This window comes from Ambystoma mexicanum, chromosome 2q, assembly GCF_040938575.1.
Source record: "Ambystoma mexicanum isolate Mex_15411 chromosome 2q, UKY_AmexF1_1, whole genome shotgun sequence".
Taxonomy (NCBI): Eukaryota; Metazoa; Chordata; class Amphibia; order Caudata; family Ambystomatidae; genus Ambystoma; species Ambystoma mexicanum.
This window is the reverse complement of record NC_090924.1, coordinates 147,279,226-147,296,766: the sequence shown is the minus strand read 5'-3', so window position 1 is coordinate 147,296,766 and position 17,541 is coordinate 147,279,226. Positions and strand designations below refer to the sequence as shown.

General features: G+C 47.8%; 1 protein-coding gene across 1 annotated transcript in view; it reads right to left on the bottom strand.

The window, feature by feature from the left end:
• GJC2 (gap junction protein gamma 2) overlaps positions 1-14,195 on the bottom strand; it is a 495,946-nt gene extending 481,751 nt beyond the window's left edge. The window contains exon 1 of the mRNA XM_069647054.1: positions 14,108-14,195. The gene's annotated coding sequence lies outside the window, so the exon portion shown is untranslated. The remainder of the gene's footprint in view (positions 1-14,107) is intronic.
• Positions 14,196-17,541: the final 3,346 nt, after the last annotated feature.

The following is a 17,541-nucleotide window of genomic DNA, read 5'->3' as shown; positions in this document are numbered from 1 at the left end:
AGACACGCCCAGAGTCCTTATTCTAGGCTCTACGTTAGGTCACTAATCATTCCTTACCTTTCTGCTCTGAATCATGGCCTCCCGTTTCACACTTATCCCTCACATAGTCGACATTTACCCCAGTGCCCTTGCCTTTTTAATCTGATGCTTGGTGTGACTGCAGCTGCAGGCTGGCCACCCCGCATGACTGCAGACCGTGTGCAACAGGCACTTTGACCAGGGGCAATGTGCACAGAGCATGGCCACATGCTACACTTTCAGCAAACTCACACTATACAACATGCATTTCCATTATTTTCCCCCAGGTACTCTCACAGCGCCATTGTATACACACTAATGAATTGAATGGTGGAAGTACCCATGTACATTATAATATATTGGCAAAACCAGGCATATATTAAAGGGTTAGTGTGTCCAGCAGACATGCTAGCAGGTGATGCCCCTGCAGGCAGGGCAAGTAGGGTTACCGTGCGTGAGCATGGCCACGTGGCATTAACACTAATGTTATCTACAGACTACAGTGGAGGGAGGCACACAGGGAATGGCTGGGGCACCACCCTGAAAGGCAACATGGCAACCACAGCCTTCAGATGAGCATAGTGGCACAGCACCTGGCCTCAGCAGGACGTGTGTTTAGAGTCACTATAGCCGGGCATTCCTAGATTCCATTCCCTTGCTCAGTGCCCACAGGGCGGGAACTGTAGCCACAAGCAATGCACCTGGACCGTGCCCTGCTGGCGGTCTGTGAAGATCCTGTGTGTGGGTATCGTCGCCAAACCTGCCTTGTGCGTACTGCTCCCGAGGAATGTGCCCAGGGCAGGGCCGCAGACCATGGCCCTCACCCAGTGCCTGAAGGACATGTCCACTGGTCACGTGGGCACTGCATCCAGTGCTTTCAGATTACAGCTTTAAGGCACTATGATTAGGAGCATTGTTCCAGGGAATAGAAACAGGCGCTGCCCTGGGGACACCAGCTGCAGAAAATCCCCATCCCACTGGCACAATGGCCCTATCCACAATGCCCACTGGGTAAGATACTTTAAAAATATCTTCATTAAATATTATTCATATGAAAAAACGCTGGACCTTCATATCCAGTGTAAGAAGGTTTCAAACACCAACAGTGGCCTCATAGATTTTGGCCATGCCATTGTGCACTGACCACATGGTTGGCACAACAGCCACAATGACTGTGCACACTGCATGGCAAAAGGTCTACAGAAATACCATGGCCGAGATTCATTGCCTGAAGGGCATGCCCAAAAGCCATGCTCTGTGGGCATGACAGTTAGGGAAACTACACCTAGTGGACGTCCTGCTGCGGAATTGGGCCATGGCCACAGGCAGTGTTGCAGGCACAGCGGCTGCAGGAAATTTCCATGCCACTGGCACTGCACCCCTAACCGCAGTGTCCACGTGGCATGACAGTTTATTAAATATCAGCTATATGAAAACATCTGATTACCACATGCAATATAAAAAGGTACCTAAAGGCAACCTTTGGCATCATGCTGTGGCACAGTGAATCCAGGGGTTTCAGTCAGCATTTATAACATGGCTGCGCTAATGTTAGTCATGTGTAAATCGTGTCAAATTCAGCATTCATGGTAAAGTTGGCATCATGCACAGCAGATAGAACCCGTTACCTGTCCTGGCTGTGATCAAGACAGATACAGCTTGAAAGGAACTGTTTGCTGCTTGCAGCACACAACATTATCCTAGCGTGTCCTCTCGTGGGCACATGTTTACTTTGATCAGTGCCTTACTGCAGACATAGGGCCTGATTCATGGAATTATTTGCATGGATAATTGGGTACTTGTCCATTTTGCGCGCAAATCCCAGTTCGTCAATTCATGGAATCGAATGCGCGGTATTTTTTCCTGGACTTGCATGGAGTTTGGGCAGGCTCGTCACATGTCTGCGAGCCTTCGAGGGACTTGCGCGAGACTCCACCCAGAGCGTAGACGTGGCTTGTGCAGAGGGCTGGGAAGATTTCAGAACACCAAAAATGGAGAATAACTTGCTCAAAAATGGGTGTTCCCAAGGACGGCCTGCAGGCAGTGCCTCGCACGTCCACAATTGCGCAGCACGAGATGTGTTCATGGATTCCATTGCGCAACGTCTCGGCCGTGGAATGCCCACTCAAGTCCTTCATACTATTCGCCACCCGAAGGCAGGCATAAATATATTTGCATGTAGGATTTGCAGCCCCGAGGTGGGGTTGCATGTCAGATATAGGGGTGCGTGTATTTAACCGGGGTTCCGATCTAACTTAGGGGGACGCGTATGCAGTTTAGCGTGGTGCAGGAACCGTTTACAGGGGTTCACATGCAGATTTCCCCAGTAATTACTGAGTTGCGATTTTTAATACGCATGTTGTCGGGGTGTCGGAAACAGTTACAGGGACCCCGTGCAGGTCGCTGAGATGCAGGCCTGTTTGCGGGGACCACACACACTGTTTGAAGGGTGCATGTATTCGCACCCGGAGGAGCGCGCAAAGGTAGCTGTTCTGGCTGTTTATGGTTTGCATATGGGCGTGTTGGGGGAATTCCGGCCGTGACTTGCGATTACGGTTACTTTGCTTTATAAATACCAATAATACACGGGACAGGCATTTTTAATTCTGCGCCCATGCTCGTGCAGTGTCCTTAGTGGCGCGCGGCCCTTCCAGGATTTCTGGGCACATTTCCATGAATCGGGCCCATAGTCCACATAGTCAGAGGAACTACTGTGCGCAGCCACACCTGACATACGTATGAATAATAATTATAAAAAGGCCATGTCCGAACAGCAAAGAGGAACGTTAGCTGACACACCCGATTTTCTGGCTATCTCATGGTTGGGTTCATTGCGATGCCTATGACAAACGTAATGGTTGTTTAAAACCGTATAACTGTATGGTCGATGAATGAGTAACATGGCCACAGTGCAAGATGTAAAACTGGCAAGATGTCTGTGTTTCATTGCTGCCGGGGACTCAATCTGAGTCTCTGAGGAGATTTTGCCCACTGACAGTGCTTTAAGTGGGGTGGTAAATTGAGGGGTGTTTCTGGTCTTCCTGCTGCAAGTTAGATCTTTTATCACAAACAAAAGGAGAGTCTGGCCAACCCAGACCTCCTCCTTTTCTGAATAAAGAGACATCATGCAGCAGGTTTAGCCGAAGCGCTGCTCGGTTACTCGGCTGACTTCAGGTGTCAATATTTTGAATTAGAAAAAAGTAAAAGGCGATCCATAATGCTGACACACGCAGACAGCTGTCTAACCTTGCAGCGCTCGGCTAAATGACTTCCTGAGAGGTCAGCGTGGCTGGGGCTAGATGTGGTGAGCCCCGGCAGGTCCCCGGCTCGGGAGCCCATCTTAGAGACTGCCAGGGCTTGGCCCTACCAAGCCTAGGCTCACTTAAAGCCCTGGCCACTGACCTGTAATTATGGCTGATACCATGGTCTACTTCAGGAAAACTTGACTTTTCCTGCGGGGATAGGGTTTGAATGTTCAAAATCAGAAAACACCCATAATATAGCAATAAGGGGACCTACCTGAGCATCCAGGGCAGCGGATGCAAGGAAGAGACGTGAGGGAGATGTGGCACATTTTTTGCTCAAAAGAACATTTTACTGTGAGATTTCTTCTCAAGGGATCTGCGTCAATTGGGCATTCCAGCCTGGGCTCTGACTGAGAGAGAGAGCAGGTTTCATCCGAGGTGTCAAGTGCCCAGGAAACAGGACACAAAGTGCCCTGCTGACACAGCATGAGGATTCAGAGTATCCTGCGATCGAAATGCCGCTACCTGAACCAGTGTTGCGGCACCTCCACGACTTAGGCCCTGATTCATGGAATTATTTGCACAGTAAATCGGGATATTGCCTGCCAAACCAAGGGCAAAACCTCGTTTGACGATTCATGTAATCGACTGCACAGGACTTTTTTGTACATTGCGAGGTCTTTGCGCAAGACCGGCATATCTCTGCGAGCGGCCGAGTGCCTTGCGTGAGACACCTCGCAGAGTGTGGGCATGGCCTGTGCATAGACCGGAGTAGGGGGCGGAAAATGCAAAATGGGGAAGAGCAAGGCGAAATGTGGGCGTTACGAGGGACAGCCCACTGGCAGTCCATCGCACGCCCACAGATGCGTATAGTCAAGTGTATTCATGGATCTGTCCGCGCAACCTCTTTTCAGGGAAATGTCCATGCAAAGCACTTGATGTAACCGCCACCCGAAGGTAGGCGTACAGACACTTGCGCATGGTAATCACTGTGCAGAAGTAAGTTTGGATGATGGATTTAGGAGTGCGTGCATGCAGTCGGGGTTCTGATCGGACAGAAATGACGATTTGTATGATATGTGGTACGCATGTTGAGGGGGTGCTGCGAACTGATACAGGAGAACCCACACACCCTTCCAGGGTGCTGGCCAACTTGTGGGGGTTTGCAGGCTGTTTTTCCAGGATGTCTTGCATCATGCCCGAGGAGTGTGCAAAGGTCTGCATTCATGGCTGGAATGGCTCTGCATCTGGCCGTGGGTGTTCAGGATGCAACTTGCGCATAGGGTTACTTTGCGTGAACAATTCCATGAGTATGCATAGCGCGCAGATTATCCTCTGCACGACGGGCCATGCAGAGTCTTTTTCAGCACGCAGGCTTTGCAGGATCTCTGCGTGAATCGGGCCCTTAGTCGAAAGGATTTGCTAGTCCTCATAACACACTCAGTGTGCCATTCCCTGTCTGGAAGAAACTTCTGTGCACGCAACATTTTGATGTTTTGCCAGTCTGCAGTCTGCAGCTGTACGTGTGCTCCTATCCTATAGGCCGAAACTATTGCATTAGTGTACAGATAGGGTGGAATGACATCTGCGGAGGGACATACAGTCTCTAGGTGTTATTTTGTTATGTGCCCACAAATTGACTGCCCATGGCCATGCTAATCCCTTTGGCCATTTCTGTCCCTCCCGGCCCAAAACACCTCCCCATAGGAACTCTTTGAGCTCTCTTTAATCAAGCCTCACCATGAAACTTTGCACTTGAAATGCCTGTCACAGTTTTTTTCAAAGCAGTCCTCTGAAAGTTAATGGCTTAATTGGAGTTGTGAACAAGCGTCTGGAATAACAAAAATGTATTACCCAGGTCTGTCTTCAGCCAATTGATTTATATGCAGTTTCTGTGTCCTTCACTGAAGTCCTGTTAAAAACGAGCATTGACGAAGCCAACACGTTTGGCTTCTGTATAAGTATTAAGCTTTTACCAGGCACTGCTGTTAGATGCCCAGTACTCTCACCATTTTGCACTTGATACCATCACTGGCCACTTCATGGCACTACTGCTGTGCCTGGCAAGCACATTTCCCATGCCTACACAAAAGCCTTAGCTGTTGACATTGCCAATGCTTGTACTTTCTGTGTTGTTCACTGAACCCTTACAGTGTATTTTTGTCTACATGCCCGTCTCATTTCCTCTGCACCTCAGAAGCTTGTAGCAGTCTTCTGAGACTTTTGGTTCTGGGAGCTGAAAAGCATCGCAAACATCCAGCTGTCTAAAGTGGGGGGGGAATTCAGTGGTATGACCATCATGGGGTGTACATAATGATGGTTTTGAGGATTTGACTCTCCTATAGGTTCTATACGCCCGTTTAGAGCACCATACTATCCCAGAGAGGGCTGGTGGTAGGGTTTGTACTACCCTAAGTGAAAGGTGATGTTGTGGTCTCTTCACTACCAACCCCACATGTCCTGGCTATAGCATCACCTCCCGCTAACTATGCCTTTACCTCTTCACATGCATGCCCCCACCACATTCACAAGCTGACATTTCACCATCATGTTTTTGATCTTCCATAAGAGGATACAATCAAATCCCTCTCCCTTACACACACAGTCTACAACACTCAGGGAGGACTGGAAATCATGACCTGGTCAGGCAGTACTAGGAAAAATCTATGATAGAAGGTATAATTAGACATAACGACCATCAGGCATCTCCACCCCCAATGCATACATGCATGCACGCTCAAACACACATGGCAAAGACATACTGTTTATTTGCCCATGCAGTCCTGGCTGAGCAGCAGGAACTCCTTTGGCATCTTCGATGTATGGGAGGTGACAGGAGTGGGACTGGCCCTGTCAGTGCTGACCAGGTGGTAACCTGTCCAAGCACCAAATGGTGGCACAGGTAAATCGTCGTGACAAGCTGATTACCTCCAGCGGGCTGCCGTTAGCGTCGGGTGGGTAAATTGGGCAGTGGCTGTGGCTGCCCCGGCATGGCTGCCAGGAAGTGAGGCGGAAGTGCTGGCTCTATTTGTGCTTCAATTCCTAACTAGGGATTTTAGTGTACTGTGCAGCTGGGAGTTTTAAAACAATGTCACTTTGAAATTAGCCATTTCCCACAAAAAGGTTGTAGGGGTACTGATCAGTTTGTTGTGTTATGAACTGTGTTTCATGAATGTGGGTCATGCTGACGCTTCCTTAACTTGCTAACAGTGCAAACTTTATTCACACGCAGAAAACACAGCACATGTAGCAGAAGTTCAGACTTCCCAGACATACAGGAAAAATACAATGTGGCTAGCATCAGGTCAAGCGGCCCACAAACAAAGAGTTGGTACTGCACTCGAAACGGCACTGCCAGCTTCGAGCACCCACTGGAAAGTTACATAATGTACAGCAGCCCTCAAGCTAACCCTCACTGCTCAGGTGCAGCATCCATTCCCTCACATGCCCCCATAACAGTCCCTGCATAGGGAGCAATGATGTGAAGTTTCCAGAAGTATGAGCTTCCTTCACATATGCAGCACACACTGTTCCTACATGAGCAGGACCAGCACAGGCCTCCCTCTCAAACAGAACAGCTAATGGGCAACCAGTACAGCAGGGACAGGCAAGGGCAAGCGTGCCTCAACGTTCATCAGGTACAGCATGGCCAGGGCCAGAGAAAGCCTTCCTCACAAACAGGTGCATCATGGCAGTGTGAAAGCAAGCTTCTCTAACAAACCGTTCAGGATGGGCAAGTGGAAGGGTTCTCACAAAAAAAGTGCAGGGCCAGTGCCTGACTGCCTCACAAGCGGGTGCAGTTACACCATAGACGAGGCTAATGCATGTTACATGGGTACATGGACAGCATGGGTGGGGCCAGGTCAAGCCCCCCTCACAAATGGGCACATGTACAGCAAAGGCAGGGCCAGTGCAAACAGATACAGAGCTTGCAGGCCCACGGTATAAATAGTACAGCGTCACGGGCCTGGGGCCTTGCAAGTTCCCCTCGCAAACAGGTAACACAGCAGGGCCAGTGCTTGTCCCCTGGACAAGGGAACGGGTACAACATTCTGCGGTCAGTGCAAGTTTGTCTTACACATATGCACAAGTACAGCAGTGGCAGGAGAACTGTCTGCAAGGGCCTGTTCAAAGAGGACCAGTGCAAGTTCCCTCAAACCCTGGAACAGATACAGCTTGTGCAAGGCTACTGTAAGCTCCCCTTAAAAAAAGTGACGGCTCAGCAAATTCAGGCCAGTGCAAACGTGCATTAAACAAAGGGTCGGTTCTCAGCATGGGCCGAGCCATGGCAAGCTCCACTCACAGACACAACTGGTTCAAGTTCATTTGCAACGAACATCATAGGCGCTGGCTCCATTCAGCCTGCAAGTTTCCATCTAAACGGAGGTACCTGCTTTTAGATGCCACTCTCTTCTAATAAGCAGCTTTACCCGAGGATTGCTGTGGAGAGGGGCAGTTTGAAGAGGAACCCTGCACAAGCATGCCTGCTTTCTGCACTCTGTCTCAGCAATATCTCACTAGTAACTTATTGTGCGGGACTGAAAAGGCTAAGTGAGGAAAATGTTGTGGTAAGCACAGCTCTCGGTGTACACAGACACACACAACACACCCACCACATGTGGCCCCTTGCGAGTATACATTGCAGACAAATAATTTGTATTTGTATTTTAGTATTTATATTTTATTTATTTGTATAGCGTGCCAAGCCCAGGGGCATCTGGGCGCATTTCTTAAGGTTGCAGTTACATATATTTACACAGTGTTACATATGCATTTATCATATACAGTTAAATATATTTACACAGGCATTACAGTAGTACACAGGAGTGAAGATGTATACATAACCAAATACACAGTAGCCAAGAAAAAAACAGCATTACTTACAAAAAGCACAAACAAGCATTGGGCCTAAGATGTGTTGTAAGTTGACTTATTTACATAGTTGCGGATGGGTTCGTTAGGCAAGAGCGTGATAGCTGGTGCTGGGGCTAGTGGTCTTGCGCTGCGAGTCAAATTTTGGCTTTGCTTCTGAAGGAGTGGAAGGAAGGTTCAATTCTGAGTATTAGGGCCCCTTTTATTCAGCGTCACTCATAGTTGCCTATCTGTTGCTCCGGTGCTGCTTTTAGTGACCATAATTTGGGGGATCAGGCCTTTTAAATCATCAAATTATTGTATTCGGCAATGACCAAAGCAAAACATTCAATGACCCTACTGCTTTTTACTGTGAGTTTAATATAACATTAGACGACCCCCATAACACGTTGACAAGTTGAGTGCCATGCATTACCCTCATCATACAGATATTCCCAGCTAGTGTGCAAAAGATGAACCTACCTCTGTACCGGCATACATGGGCAAGCCTTGACTATCGTGGTTCAGCATTGCTTGGAAGGTTAGCACAGAAAATTGCAAATCATTTGGGTGGTTGGTAATTTTCCAAAACATTTTAGATAATTCTTGCAGCTATGTATTCACCCAAAGTATGGCAACTTCTAAGTATTGTGTGTGACTAAAAGTAAGATTATTTGTTCATGCAATATTTTTAAAGTTGCATAAATAAGTGTACTTCAGCTTGAGAGCAAATGTTGCAACAAATCAATCATAGGGTCACTGCTCAGAGGCAGCCTTTCATCATTGCTTAAAAAGTTATATCGAGCGGGTTATGCATTCGAATCAAAATGTTTATGCGAACGTGCTGGGAGCATAGAAAACTGTATCCTATTCTGCGACTGTGTGGAAAAGGCCATTCAGGCCCTCGTTGCTGAACTTGCATGAGACCTCAACTCCCACCCCACCCCTCTCCTACACATGCTCTGCTTCCAGACGTCATCTCCCATGACTCGAACCTGGCCGGGTAGGTAATCTAGTTCTGACCACATTGTTTTATCAAGACTTCTTGCTACTAGGCCTCCGTGTTTTACTTTTGAGTCAGACGATGTGATCTCTGGCCCGAAAACATGTGTTAGTAGGAAGTAGCCCTCCTTCCACTTCACGTTCATTACTCTTAGACCTGTGAGCACTGTGGTAAACAGGCGGGCATCATGCCGCCCTTTTAGCCCAGATCAGCTTCCTTCTCTTTTGTAATACTTGCTAACAGAGGGGGGACCCTGCAGTTTTGCACCCTCTGATGGCACAGATATACTAGACAGCTGCCTGGGAGGTAGTTCCCTTTCCTCGGCCGGCTCCTCCCTCTGGAACGGCCTCCCTCCCCACCTCAGACTTGAGCCGGATCTTCTTAAGTTCCGGAAACTTCTCACGACTTTTCTTTTCTCCTATTCCTTCCCTCTCGCTCTTCCATGCTAACTCTCCACCTGCCACTGCGACTGGGGCCTGGTCCATTCAGAGTCATACAGGGGCCAGACCACCCCTTACCAGTCCCCCCAGCATCCTTCCCAGCACTTGCCCTTGGGCTCCCTTTCCCAGACTAGTCCAACTTGGTCCTCCCTGTCCACCGCACTCATCCTCCCTCCCCCCACTCTTGCTCTTGCCGCCTTGGCCCGCCCAGACCCTTGGGAGTTCTCCACTCATGCACTTCTCCCTCTACCCCCTTCCTCCTGCTCTTACCACCCTGTCATGTACTTGCACGGAAGGATTGTCACATGGCCACTATAACCGTTTTTGTTCTACTTTTGTGATTCCCATGCCCCTCCTCCCCCCATCTTGTTGTGTGGCAAATGGAAACATCTGTGTATAGGCACCATACACATGTCCAATAAATAAATAAAATGAATAGTATGCCTAGTCCTTCCACCTTCCTTTATCCCAGAGTGCCTATTTCTCTCACAGTATTGGTGATTACCGGTGGCCGATTGGAGTTGCTCTTGTCCTGTATGAGAGTTTGTGCATGGTTATGTATTTTATTGTTTTTTTTTCCAGCGTCATCTTATTTAAAAGTTTGCTGGAGGCATCATTGTCTGTTCCTGTTCAAGCCACACTGCTATTGCTGCAGTCGGCTTTCCCAAATGGATACTATACCCCGCTTCCTGTCAGACTCAGGTGTAGCCCCAAGGCAGGGTCCCTATCATAGCCACGGGACTGGCAATCAAAGGGGGTGCAGCTGCATGATTCTGAGCATCCCACACCCATCTTAACATATTGGGAAGGTCCAGCATGACAGTGCACAGACACTAAGGAGGGTGCATGCACCAGCTTCCCTGAGAGAGGCCGAGAGTGGGAGGGAAGAGAGGTGCTCCTTGGGGAGCTGGGGGAGCTTCCTATTTCCGGTGGTGGAGGCAGAGGGGGAAATTCAATTTGCAGAGGTTTTTTTTTTTGTTTCTTACATGAAGCTAGAGGTCAGTACCGGTGGCGTAGGGATTTCTGGGGTGCCCGGGCTATAGCTTAGCAACAACCATGAGTTGTGCTAAGGTTCGAGTGAAGGGAACATTGCTGCTGTTATAATGGAGTGACAGGCATTCATTCAAATTATTCCTGGAGAAGCCATGTCGGGCTCAGGCAACAGCTGATTGAACAGATGCTTCTTTTTGTTCCGTATTCATCCAATCAGGGTGTGCCTTATGCTGCGATGCATTGGGCCAGTCCACGTCTGATTGGATTAGTGCTCAACAGAATAGAAGTCTCACAAGGCAGAATTATTTTGACAGCAGACTGCTTTGCCAGCTTTCAGCCAAAAGAAGAAAGGAGCACGTGGCAGAAATGCACTGAATTGTGCACGATGACAAAGACCACAGATTTATTTATTTATTTATTTATTTATTTATGTGTTCATTTGTAGAGCGCACCTAACGCAAAGGTATCTGGGCGCATGCCTCTCTTCAATCATATGTTCACTCTTTCCAAAGAAAAACATGCTATATGTGAATTAGGTGAGCCACTGCCTCAATGGGTGCAGACATTGTTCCCCTTCCGGAGCGTGTCTGGACCTGCAGGCTGCACTGCTCTCAGTTCTAGGGTTAGCATATTGCTCCTTAGCCTGGCCGGGTCACCAGGAGATAACCCTGCTTCCGGTCTCAGTGAGCGCACGGTGACCTCGCGATGACTGGAGTGCTGTTTCACAGTGCAGCATATATGTGTCCCTTGGATAGCCCCTGTGTCCAGGTGTTCTGGTGAGAGTTGTCCTTTCTGCATCAGAATGGTCCATCCAGGGGTGTTGCTAGGTCTGGAAAAGACCTGGGGCTATGCTGATCTCGGAACTGTCGGGACTGGGGGCTAGTTGGTCTTTTGGCTGTAGCTCCTGAGATTCTATCCGGGTCTACAACCAAAAGACCAGGGGCTATAGCCCCCTTAGCCCCCCCTAACCAACGCCTCTGGGTCCATCCATGGCTACCTGTTGTCCGAGGGAGCTCCTGGTAGCCACATGCCCTTTTCCTGGGCACAGTCACCTCCCATTTGGGGGATATAGCAGGACTATCTACCATAGGCGGGACTCGGCTCTCCTGGAAATTGCTTTGTAAGGTGAGGGCCAAAGACCAAGCCACCGGCAGTGGTCCGGGTGACACTCAGTTGGTGTCATCCACATGCAGGAAAGGAGATTGAGCCAAGAGAGGCCCTTCTCCATGTGGAAGGATGAGCCAGGGCAGATGCAGGGATCTCACGCTCTTCACCTTCGGAAAACTTTACTCAGATTCCGGTGGGAGGTGTCCAGATCAAAATAGGAGGAGTCTTGGGATATTTAAACGACACACAGGCAGGCTGAGGAGGGAGTGATCTTTTTTAATCAGGCACTGAGAAACTTTGCATGAACCTCAGGGTGCTGAAGAAGAAAGAGTCAGGAAAATGTGTGGAAGAAAGGATCTAGTAGAGTACTGAGGGGTTTGCTGAAGCCGAAACCTGCCACTGATCAGTAAACCTCCTCAAACATCCCATTTGCATTCATTGTTTTGTTTGCACCTGCTGATAAGCTTGCGCTGTGGGTTCAGTGAAGTCCCCAAACACTCAATGAACAGGTTCCAAACATTAGCAGGACATTTTCTGTGTCCAGCCATTGTGCCCACTTACCATCATGGAGGCACCATGCCATTTCTTTCTTGTTACGCAAAACGAAATAGCATCGATATGCGAAACAGAAAAGCATGGTTGTATTTGTAATCTATAACATTGTGAGTACAAAGCATGTTGTATGAAACGAAAGATTGAAGCGTGAATCATCAAGAACTTCTGTGCTTTGAGAAGCTAAATTAGTGGTATTGGGTCAAAAGACCTTTTTACTAAAAATCGAAATGAAAAATGATCAATTTAAAAAGACCGCTCCTTGACCGCACGCAGGGGTCTTTCTAAATAGAACTGTCAGCCCTTACGTCGCAAACGAGTGCACACAGGAGCTGACAGGAACGGCGTGACGCAGAGGACGAGCGTCTGTGTGTAGTGTGTGTGTAAGCGCGTGTGTAACAATACGTATGTGTATGCGGTAGGGGGCACCAAGGAGCAAAGTGGTGCTGGTGGCGAAAGGAGGGGAATGAAACCTCCATGAATTAAAAAAAAAGCCACAGTGATGTCCCTTTTCCGCTTTCTGAGGGATGCACGAAATCTACCGAAATAAATTGTTTTTTTTTAATGCAAACTCAGAAAGCGGAAAAATGACAGAAGGAAATTAGTATTGCAACCCCTGTTCCTGATAGCCTATTATTTGAGATGGTGGTAAAGCAGACCAAGTCCATGTACATTCCGCCAGGCGGAAAACGCAATCGAATCAGTGCTGCGTTCGTGCTAGTAGGGGGGCGGTCATTCCTTTGGACTACACCTGCTTTTTTCAGGCGAAAGGTTATGTGGTATTCCACAGGGAATTGATTATTTCCGCCCGCATTGAAATGTGATGCAGCCAGAGATGCTGTCAATTTCCGTGCAGAGTGCGTTTACCACATGATGACACATTAGGTCTATAGAAACTTAACAAAAATGTCACGCATGAGTAAAAACACATGTGACCTAATATTCAAACTGCACGGAGAGGACCTACTACGTTTGCACTTAATTGCAAAAGATCCACTATGTGAATTTTTAATCGAATGATGACAAACAGGTGAAATCACTGCTACGCCTTATTTGTGTTCACACAAGGAAGGCAGCATTTACAATGGACTTCTATGGCGTCTGCCTTGTTTTAGCGGTTCCATGTGTTAATATCCCTGCAAAAATATCGCCATACAAAAATATCGCCATATTTTTCCAGCGATATTAAGGCATGGAACCTGCGGGGGACACCCCCGCAAACCCTGCATTATTTTTAAAGAAGCGGGGGCCATCCCTGCAACCCCTGCTTCCAAAAACCCCAAAAATTATCCCCCCAAAAAACATTGCCGATGGCTGTTCCAGGCAACCATATATACAGCAATATTTGTGATGGGTATAATATGTAGCGATACCATTTTAGCAGGTGAGCAAATCAGATGCAGGTGGTAATGCATGCGGATTTGTGTGGCGGTGCGGATGGGGATGGAGGATACGGTATTTCCACTCGGCCTCTGCTGTATGAATACAATATTATATGGCAAAACATAAAAAGCATCCATAAAGCTTTGATGCACGCCTTGTACATGCCTTTTTGGCTATGCCCTAACGAAAATAACCCCGAAGCGAAGGAAAGTTGGCACAAACATTAGGGGCTAAGAAACAGCATGTATGTATTAAGCCCATGCTGAGAGGATTCTAATCCTAGCTCCCCTTTTTGTTTTTGTGTGATCCTCTATAAATTGTTTTATCTTCCTGTGCCACACTTCCCATGCCTGACGTAATTGGCCGACCTCGAATACGGGCTAAGCTCTGCCCTGAGTCATTACATAAACAGGCGCACAATTCCACTGGCATTTCCTCTAAGATGATACATAATTAACGACACCCTGCCAATGACAACACACGTACACACATACCGTAGGATAATAATTCCTTACCTTTCCACCAGCAAGAAAAATAAGTGGATGCCCAGTCCTTGAGCCCAGGATGTCCAGCGGAGAGGGGACGCCTTGGCACCAGTGTTCCCAGCTCTGAAAGAAGAGGCAAAGGACAAGTCATCGGACTGGGCTCTCGTGCGGGCAACCTTCCTCCACCAAGCACAGGGGGCAGCCGGGCGAACTCGGGCCACTTCAATGCCGCCATTGTCTGCTTTGCAGTAGGCCTGCCAGTGCTCACGCTTTCTGAAATAGAGCTTTTGTTTTCCATTGCATTCACGGCTTCCGGACACATTGGGGACCTGGTGGCACTGCCATCAAAACCGCATTAAGCTAACAAAATGGCGCCCAGCAAGACATCAAAGACATACTACGACCCGTATTAACACAACGAACCCGCTCATAAATTACTTTCGAATGCTGCTCCTTAATTCAGGCCCTGTTTCTTTCTTGCAGCGTTTACATTGGCGATTTATTACCGTATGACATTTTCCGGAACAGGCCTCACTCTGTATATTCAGTAGAAAACATGTTAAACCACATACAGTGCGGCCTGCACTCTGTCACTCGGACGCGTGCCGGCCCCTTCCTTCCCCAGGAGACACAGCGCCAAGAAGAAGAGGATAGTGATAGAGAAATGGAGATTGGGGGTGAGGGGGGGGAGAGCACGAAGAAAAGGATAATGATAGAGAAATTGAGAGGGAGGAAGAGAGCACGAAGAAAAGGATATAGAGAAATGGAGAGCAGGGACGTCATTTCACCAAATGCCAGGGGTGGCGGAAGTGACATCACACGACCCTTGACCCCCTGATGACATCACAGGAAGTGATGTCATTTGACCCCACCCCGAAGTGATATCGTGGGATGCGATGGAACGCGACCTTTCACCCGTTGACAAAACAGGAAGTGCTATCACATAGCATTGTACACTACAAAAAATATGGTTACGATATCGCCATAATGTGATGTACATTTCATACAAGACTGGATCTCCATATGTATCGTTAAGATCAGTGTATATAGGCCCATATCACCAAATTACTGTGAATGCAAGCAGACGTCCATGACCAAATGATAATGATGTGTTATTATAAGCGCTTTATATTAAGTGCTTTATATAGAAAAAATATACACCCAATATCACCCAAACTGTGTTGGTACTCATTTATCGACCTCAGAAGGATGAAAGGCTGAGTTGAGTCGTTTAAGAACAGACTAAATCAGTGACTCACCCCCTGAAGTGTGCCTGAAATAAACCTTTAATGAGTCTAGCAATTATTGTATAGAATTCCAGAAAGACACATTATTTGGTATTCCTAATCTTTCTTATTTAGGGTCAGTGCTGAAAGTGTTAGACTTGTGGCACTCCTTTTCTTCTTTTTCTTCTTTTTTAAGGGGCTTTAACGAGAAAGCCAATCACTCCAGAACTAAAGAGCCACATGGTGCTGGCCACGGCCCATGAGCTTACATTACAAAAAAAACAACAAAAAAAAACTAAAAAAACTTTTGTTTTTCTTTTTTTTCTAGAGGTCGCAAGGGTGACCACAGAGGTCGCAAGGGAGACCTCAGAGGTCGCACTTGCGACCTCTGGCGACCCCTAAATGACGTCCCTGATGGAGAGGGGAGGAGAGAGAGAGAGAGAAGGAGAGAGCACGAAGAAAAGGATAATGATAGAGAAATGGAGAGGAAGGGGGAGCGAGAGAGGGAAGGAGAGAAAGAGAGGGGGGAGTAAAGTGAGAAGGAGAGAGAGTGGGAGATGGGAAGGAGAGTGAGAAGGAGCGAGAGACAGAGAGAGAGATAGAGCAGTCTGGATGAGTGGGAAAATGGGCGACTGAACCAGAGATTCCATAGCTTATAGCCTGCATAAGGAAAGTACCCTGTTAAATGAGGGGAACCGCAATGATTAAGAAGAACAGCGTGGTGGAAAGTAAGAGTGGATAAACTTTTGCTTTGCCAAACTCTCCAGTGGAACACAATGCCATATTACCAGGTTCTTTGCTTGAAAGTGCACATTTCCCACCTCTATGTATCTTTGTTTATGCAACCAAGTAACTTGTATCAAACTATTCCTGTTGGGCAGCATTACTGAACCCTCTATGTACCTCTTTATATGCAACAAAACAACTCGTACCAAGCAATGCCTGTTGGGCCGCATTCTTGTAACCCTGAATCAAGCCCTCTTACGTTCCCTCATAGCGCCTCGATGCCTGTGAGCTGTAGTGCGCTCTATAAATCCAAAAATAAAATAAAATAAATATTCAGGATTAGGCAGCCTGCTGAGTTCTTGTGTGGCTCATTTGCACTCCCAAATTGTGCCGCAACGCACCCAAACGTCTAGTTAGCCTCCAAGTAGATGGCTTGTTAGTGGACACTCATTTAAAGCAAGCGACTGAAGGTAAATCCCTGTGGCTTCAACCTTTTCCCTTCTTAGTACCCATTGACAACAAATGCCATGCGTGGGGATGCTTGGGCTTCTCTCTCCCCTTGTACTGGCCAAGAAACATTTAATGTGTGTTGTAGACTCAGGTGCAGCCCTGGATGGCAACCTCCTCCCTCCAACCAACTCTGGGATATTCTCTCCCCAAGTAGTCTCTGGCAACAAATGCCCTGTGCAGACCCGTCACGCAAGGTGGTCGTGGACAACCCCATTCCCTTCCAGTCGCAGAAAGATGGCAAACTAATTTAGTGCCATCACCCAAGAAACTCTGGGAACTTCACAACATGATAACCGATTTCTCCTAGTTTAGTGTCTTACCTTGCCCATAATTGAATCCTATTTCAGTGTTTACCTTACACCGAATCACCTTCACATAACCCAAAGAAACTCTTCACTAGCCCAGCCAATAGCAACCTCCTGCCTCCACCTCTGCCTATACAAGATTGATCCTGAACTCCAATTATGTGCACTCTTATATAAACACAACCACGCCCCCACAGCACAACAGACCACATGCTATTCACCACACCCGCACAAAGAAACAAACCACACATAGCCTCGCACAACAGCACATGACAGCGACCTACCGAAAAACACACCAACTTTCAGTGAACGGTTTAAACAGAACTGAAGCAGCCAACAGCAGATCACCACTCCTTTACTATTTCTCCCGCTCAGTCCTACTAACTTATACCTCGCTTACCCTCTTGCTTTACAGGTCCACCAGAGCGCCAACGGACCACAGAAGTGCGCAGTATACGAACCTTTAGCATAACATAACCTCAGGACAATCTTGTAGTAATTGTAATTGGTTATTTATAACGCACTTAATCCCCAGAGGTTTCTAAGCGCAGACCTGGGGATCGAACCTGTGTTGTCTTGCTTCCAAGGCAAGCGCGTTGCTCCTGAGCTATCCTCCCGATGTCACGAACCATCGAACTCGCCCTTTCTGGGCCTCCTGGTCCCTGACACGTCAGGGATTACACTCCATAATACTACC